Source organism: Psammomys obesus, unplaced genomic scaffold (assembly GCF_907164565.1).
Source record: "Psammomys obesus unplaced genomic scaffold, mPsaObe1.curated_primary_1811, whole genome shotgun sequence".
Classification (NCBI taxonomy): domain Eukaryota; kingdom Metazoa; phylum Chordata; class Mammalia; order Rodentia; family Muridae; genus Psammomys; species Psammomys obesus.
This window is the reverse complement of record NW_026596095.1, coordinates 22,244,115-22,251,771: the sequence shown is the minus strand read 5'-3', so window position 1 is coordinate 22,251,771 and position 7,657 is coordinate 22,244,115. Positions and strand designations below refer to the sequence as shown.

General features: G+C 40.8%; 1 non-coding gene across 1 annotated transcript; it reads right to left on the bottom strand.

Moving 5' to 3' along the window:
* Nucleotides 1–1,389: 1,389 nt before the first annotated feature.
* On the bottom strand, nucleotides 1,390–1,516 carry LOC129692100 (small nucleolar RNA SNORA17). The gene has a single exon (XR_008722628.1). It is a non-coding gene; the product is annotated as a small nucleolar RNA SNORA17 (small nucleolar RNA).
* Between the last annotated feature and the right edge of the window lie 6,141 nt (nucleotides 1,517–7,657).

The following is a 7,657-nucleotide window of genomic DNA, read 5'->3' as shown; positions in this document are numbered from 1 at the left end:
GGTTCTTTGGAGCCAGTCCAATCCTTGTTTTGGGAGATCTCCAATTTCTTGTCTCACTGCATTAACAGCAACAGAATCTGGGGTAGGAGGAGGAGAGTAGCAGCAGCTTTGTTCTTTCTCACAGCTACTCCACACTCTCTGTGTGCTCGCATTCATTCTCTTTCCTGAGTCCTCAGATTTAAGCTCTCTGCAGCTGGCAAAGAGCTCCTCTCAGAGCCCACATGAGGCAAATAGTTTACTGCTGTGGATCATCTGAATCAGTTCCACATCCCTCCCCTGGGATTAAAACAAAAACATGTTTATATCCACAACAACAACAACGATGATATAGTTTTGGAAGACTTTTGTTGCTGTTTCTGCTCTCTATTTTTATCGTGTCTGTAATTTAACTTTTATTAGTCCCTTCTCAATGACTATGGTTCACTTTATTTTTTTCCTTGGTCAAGGTCAATATAGATTTCATTGGTTTTCTTTCTCTGCATTGCTTTTGATTAGTGAATGAACTAGAGTTTTAACTAGTTGGATATCTCTGTTGAACAGTGGTTCTCAGCTTTTCCTAATGCTGCAACCTTTTAAAAGCCCTGAAGATACCTGATAAAACAGGGTCAGATGAAAGGGGAGGAGGTCCTCCCCTATCAGTGGACTTGGAAAGGGGCAGGGAGGAGACCAGGGAGGGAGTGTGGGGTTGGGGAGGGAATGAGGGAGCGGGATACAGCTGGGACACAGAGTTAACAAAATGTAACTAAAAAGAAAAAAATAATAAAAAAAAAGAAAAAAAAACAGTTGTTCATGTTGTGATGACTGCTGATCATAAAATTATTTCCTTGCTGCTTCATAACTGTAATTTTGCTACTGTTTTGAATTGTAATGTAAATATCAGAAATGCAGGATATTGATATATGACCCCTGTGGGGGTTGTGACCCACAGGTTGAGAACCACTGCTCTAGTGCAAGCTGCCTAGGTAACTTGCTTATTTCCTAGCATCTCTTGCAGCTGCACCCAATCTTTTGAATAGTTTCTAGACAATGGGATGTGGGTTGTCTCACTCACTTTTCTGCTGCTGGGAAGAGGCACCACAGCCAAGGCTACTCTCAGAAGACAGTATTTAATTGGTGGCTTACACTTTTGGAAGTTTAGTTCATTACCATCATGGCGGCACACACGGCACTGGAGAAGTAGCTGAGAGCTACATCTAATCCTGAGGCCAAGAGAGAGAACTGGGCCTTGCACTCCCACCCAGGGCGTGCAGTCCCAGGCCGGGGTCTCTTGCCACCCTGGGAGCTCGTCTGGTCTTGCACTGTGCTGGGCTGGTGGTAGTCTCAGGCTAGCCTCCTCTCTGGGCCTTTGGCACTGAACTGGAGGTCGTCTCGGGCTCGCTTTTTCCAGGGAGTGTTGGGTTACTAATCATTCTGATGTTCGCCGGTCAGAACATGGAGCTTACACATCTCTCCTCTGTGCCACCTCCTGAGGCACGTGTGACACAGCAGCCACACGTGCAACACCTGTAGGGGCCATCAAAGGTGTCTCAAGTAAACTTCCGGGCATACTGTCACCTAACCCACACCTACACACACCACCGTCATCATCATTTGCTTATGATACTTATCTAACATGCCCTACCGCTAAGCAGAAAGGTTTTGGTTAGGAAGTATGTTTCCTGACATTAGTAGGATTAAAGGGTCCAAAATAATTATCCTGGGTTTATTTCCCATGTTCATAATTTTCTGATTGGATGACATTGTGACCTCTGTGCTTTTCCAGTTGACAAGCTAGAGACAGCAGTAGCAGTGACTACTTTTCTTCTTAGGGTCAGAAAAGGAGATGAAAGCTGTTCATATATGAAAGTCACATAGAATAGTGCCTACCTCCCGATTCGTATCCCATCTGTGCTGCAGATTGTCACAGCTAGAAATGGTTTTTGTCCTTCTTGGACATTTAGAAAACTTGTGCAAGTGTAACAGTGGCATTTATGTTTTTGTTTGTTGACATAGTTAATTTTTCTCTTAAAAACTGTGAAAGGAATACAGAATTAATTGTGCTGACCTTCTATGATTAATATTCAGATAAACATCAGGCTAAGATAAACAATAGGGCTAAGATCTATGGGTCAGAAGCCTTGAAATTCCTTTAACCTCAACATAAAGATTTAAAACCTGGTATATTCCAATGGGCATAGGCTACAGAGGGATGAGAGCTTAGGGCAAATCAACAATAGTGTATCACAATGCCTAGAAACAGAAAGGTTCTCTTGTATTGCTTCTCTCCAGTTTGCCAGTTTTCATCTGTGGTTTGTTTTCCTGCATAAAAAGAAGCAAGGACACAAACAAGATGAATTAAGTCATATGCTCTGTGTCCTAAACTTGAGAATGGATGGAGGAGAAAGTTGGGACAAGCATTTGAGATACTAGAGGAACAGCACTGAAGAAGAGAGAGCTGGAGGTGGCTCAGTGTGCATCAAGACACTGGAAAGGACGTGGTTAAATGGAACCGAACGAAAAGCGGTCAAAATAGATCACAGGGAGAGGTTTGCTAGGGGCTTGCACATGCGCATGCACAGGTGAGCACGCGCTTACACATTATGAGGAAGTCAAAATGGAGGCTGGGCTATCTAGAACAAGAGAAGGCTGAAATAAAAAGCAGTTCGTTTCCATCTCACAGCCTTCTCAAAATGTGACAGAAAACTGTGGGACTCAGTATAAGCAGGAAGTGCTTGCTGACTTGGCCACCTCTCTGTACTGCTCATATGGTCAGTTGTTACTAGAGTGGACAGCACCTGGAATGGTGAGGATTGTCCAAAACCCTGTTGGGTTGGGCATGAGGATCTTGGCATATTCTAATCACTATAGTAGTATAAAGAATTATATGGACCCCACAAATACTTGCATTTTCATTTGTTACAATACAGAAAACACTACAGCAAAGTAGTAAAAAAAATGCTGGTAATAGGTGCCCATTGACTGATATGGAGACTTAAAGTGCTTTTAGTCAACTTTATATCAGAGTAACTACTGATTAAACTCATCTCTGGCTACCTTGTTGTATTATATAAATTTTCCATATTTTCACATTTATTGAATACAACACATATTGGAAAGACTTGTAAACGTCGGTTAGAATAGGATGAGACTGGTATTCTGATAGGAAGCTTTCATATGTACAGTGAGAGAAGAAAGACAAAGGCAAACCGTTTTGGCAGTTTTTGGGGGGTCGGGGTGAAGGAAGGGTTCGGTCCAGATATAAAGACCGTGGGAAGTGAATGTGGAGAGCATCCTTCTTCACATCAGAGACGTTCATATGCAGAGATGTTTGGATCTTGTGAAAAGACAGTGAAATGTTCGCTGTGTTTGGCCTGAAAACTTCTTGATGGTAGTGAGAGAGCAGAACAGGGAGGGCAGAGGGCAAGGGTTTGGCAGTAAGGAGTTGCCTACTCATGATATTCAAACAGGGAGGAAGGGACCAGATTACTATGTTTGTAAATATCTTAGCTAATTAGAAAACCACTAATGAGTGTAATCATTTGTAAGAAACACCTGGAAGGCATAAATCAACTAAAATCTTTTCGTAAATACTAGAAAATAAAATGAGATTGCTAACCATTGAGAAGAGAGTAGTTACATTTTTAAAATATAAAAGTCAACATAGCCAAAAAAAAAACAAAAACAAAAACAAAAAACAAAAAACAAAACAAACCCCCACAAAAAAACACCTATTGATATTTTAGCTTTAATGGTTGTTTTGCAAAGGAAAAAGTAAAATATTTTAAAAGTTAATTAGGTTTTACTTTTGTGATGTGTGCGTTTGTGTACTGTAGTGGATTTGCGGAGGCCAGAGAGTAATTTCAAGTGCTGGTTATTGCCTTCCATCTGCCTGTGACAGATTTTCTTGTCTGCTGCTGTGTACACCAACTTTGATGCTACATGGACATGCAGGGATTCTCCTGTCCCCACCTTCCTTGTTGCTACTGGGATCACAGGTAAACACTGCTTTGTCCAGTTTTACGTGGCGTCTAAACTTCTTCACCTGTGGCTGTGTTACAACGCTTTGGCAAAAACAACAGAAGGGAGAAGGCAAATTATGACTTGTAGTTCAAGGCACAGGCCGTTGCAGCAGGGAAGCAAGAGCTTGAGAGAGTTGGTCCAGCTGCTCCTGTAGTCAGGAAGTACAGAGAGGCCAGTGCACACTAGCGCTCAGCTTGCTTTTTCCATTTTAGACAGCCAAGGCTCCCCGCCCAGGGAAGTAGCCAGTGAAGACATTTAATGATCTCACGTTATCAAGAAACATGAAGATGTTGACCCTACAGATGGCAGGAGAGCTCAGTGATAGCGGGTTCTGCCTGTTTCTTCCCCAGGGCTGTACTCCCCAAGGCTTCCTGTCATTGGCTGATACCGCTTAAGTTCATGCCTTCATACCAGGACGTTGCAGACAGCAGAAAAACACCGAATGGAGACAGGGGGGAAAGATGATTTCCTTTTCTTTCTTTGCTCACCATCGTGCAATTTGAAACATCTAAAGAAAGAAGACTCAGAAAGTGACACGCTCCGAGGTTGTTGATAGAACAGACCGACAAGGGTAGAGCTGGTCCCTTACGATCACTTTTATTTGGGCTACGACAATTGCAGTCCCTTTTAATTAATAAACACGGGGGAGAGATCTACCGAGGACCCATTAGGTGTAACCGATAATACACAGTAGAGATTAGGTTTGCCTATAAGTAACACAGACCTACAATAACCACTCAAACCAGAGAGAAACGTACTTTACTCCTGTAAACGTTCAGGTTAGGTAGTTCACGTGATCTGATTCCTTTAGTTCACTCAGAAAACAAGCCTCATGGTCCAAAATGGTGTAGAGCACTCCTATACCTTTAAACAGTAGAATGAAGAAGGACTAGAAGTGAGAAGGGGTCCAAATGTCATACTCCAGCTGTCACTTAAAGTTTATTAAATCTAGAGCTGTCTGAGGGGTGGCTGGGTGGTTAAGGGTGGGCCCTGGCAGAGGGCTCAGTTGACTCCTCACCACTCACATAAGGCAGCTTACAACTGGGTATTTTAACTCCAGCTTCAGCAGCTGGCCTCTATGGACCCCTGCACTCATGGGCACATACTGGCCCCTCATATACATAATTAATATAAAATAAATAGTTTTTAACTTTAAAAGTTGCCTTTAGGCTGCTTCTTTTCTGATGGCTGATACTTGGGTATGAAGCCAATCCCATCTGTTAGGGAGGCTGAGAAATGCTCTTTCATTGGATACATACCTAGTATCCAAAATTAGTGCCTACTGGTATGAAAACCACAACAAAAAAGGAATGGATACCATGATATTTCCAGTAGTGTTCACAATGAATGAACTAATTTTTTTTTTTGTATTTATTTGTATTCTTGTTATTTAAAAGGATATTTTGTTTTGGTGTGTGAAAACTGTGGATAGGGACACCTTTTAATTTTTAAATTTATTTCTATTTTTTTTTCTCACCTAGTGTTTTGGTAAGAACTAAAGAAAACATTGTTGAATGTCATCAGATTTTGCTACTTTATATTATATAGGCAATTTTTGAAAGATACCTTTATTTGTAATAGCCAGAATCTGGAAACAACCCAGATGTCCCTCAACAGAGGAATGGATACAGAAACTGTGATTCATTTACACAATGGGATACTGCTCAGCAATTAAAAACAAGGAAATCATGAAATTTGCAGGCAAATTGTGGGAACTAGAAAAGATCATTTTGGGTGAGCTATCCCAGAAACAGAAAGATACACATGGTATATACTCACTTATAAGTGGATATTAGACATATAATATAGGACAAAGGTACTAAAATATGTATACCTAAGGAAGCTGGGCAAGAAGGAGGACCCTGGGAAAGATGATCAATCCACACTCAGAAAGGCAAATGGGACAGACAAAGGAAGAGGGAGAAAACAGGGAACAGGACAGGAGCCTATCACAGAGGGACTCTGAAAGACTCTATCCAGCAGGGTATTAAAGCAGAAGCTGAGACTCATAGCTAAACTTTGGGCAGAGTATAGGGAATCTTATGAAATAAAGGGGAGATGGAAAGGCCTGGAGGGGACAGAAGAGCACAGAACCACAAGGAGAGCAACAGAACCAAAAAATCTGGGCCTAGGAAATATTTATGGACATAACCTAGAACCCCTGCACAGAAGTAGCCCATGACAGCTCAGTCTCCAAGTGGGTACCTTAATAAGGGGACTGTCTCTGGCATGAACTCAGTGGCTGGCTCTTTGATCACTTCCCTCTGATGGGGGAGCAGCCTTAGCAGGCCACAGAGGAGGACAATGCAGCCAGGCCTGATGAGACTGGTAGACTATGGTCAGATGGAAGGGGAGGAAGACCTCTTCTATCAGTGGACTTGGAGAGGGGCATAGGAGGAGATGAAGGGGGGGTTGGTAGGATTGGGAGAGAATGAAGAAGGGGGTTACAGCTGGGATACAAAGTAAATAAACTATAATTAATAAAAAAATAAAAATTAAAAAAAGAAAGATACCTTTTGCACCTGGCTTCAAACCTCAATTACTTTAAAAAAAAAACAAAAACAACAACAAAAAAAACTTGGAAAGAAAAAACAGTAATTTTCTCAAGGCCTTAATGACTCAACTCAGATCCAATATTTTACAAAATTATTACTGTAGTGTAAATTTCTAGACAGATAAGGTTCTTTTAAAGTTATTTTTCTTTCTTAATGGTTACTAGACACTAGACATTAAGATTTCATTGAATGGATTTGTGTGTGTAAAGCCATACCTCTTTATGAAATTGCTTCTACACAGATTAAATTTTTATATCCATGCTTAGAGGTACAAAAGCAATCTAGGAATATAATTGTTCTTGGCCTGGCCCGATTATACAGCCCACTATAGAAACTCATCCAAATGTGACTACTTCAATATTTTTTGGCAGAAAAATAAAACCTTTCTTACTTGCTCACATAAATAATAGCTGTATTAATCCTGGCTTTGTGAATTGAAGTTTAAAAGTCTAAGTAGTCTCCTACTCAAATAATCCTTTAGGTAGAGACAGTTGTTTTATTATAAAAAAATCCCCACATATCTATACAGAATCCACTTGCAATTTACCTGTCACTGTTCTTTGGTGGAACGCTTGCACAGAGGAGAAAAGTGAGTTGGGTTTTGTAATTTCTCCGTAGCAGCGATTCCTCCCTTATTGGTGACCAGCAGTCTGAGGACCTGTGATTGAAGGTTGGCTTGTAATGGGCACAGTATCTTCTTCCTAATACTGTGTAAGATGATCATAGGTTTGTGAGTCTCTTAATGGATTCATTGTTCCATGTCCCTAAGCTGTTGAGTCCCTGTTGGTCACTGAAAAAAAAAAGTTTTATATCATTGGTACCACATTTAAATAGGCTTTGATCTTATATTTTAATCTCATAGGTGATGTACATACATAAGGATGTCATATGGACTGTAATAAAATTTGTACCTCTGCTTTCAAGCGGAATTTTGGAGCCTCTCCTTATGCTATTGTTTATCTAACTTTGTTATTTTCCACCCCGAGAGTCTGCTACTTTGTTGAAATATTAGTCATTTATGTCCCACTGTACGCAGTGCATTGTTCTGGGTACTTTAAAATATACTACCAAACATAAGATGGGTTTTTTTATGTTCATTCATC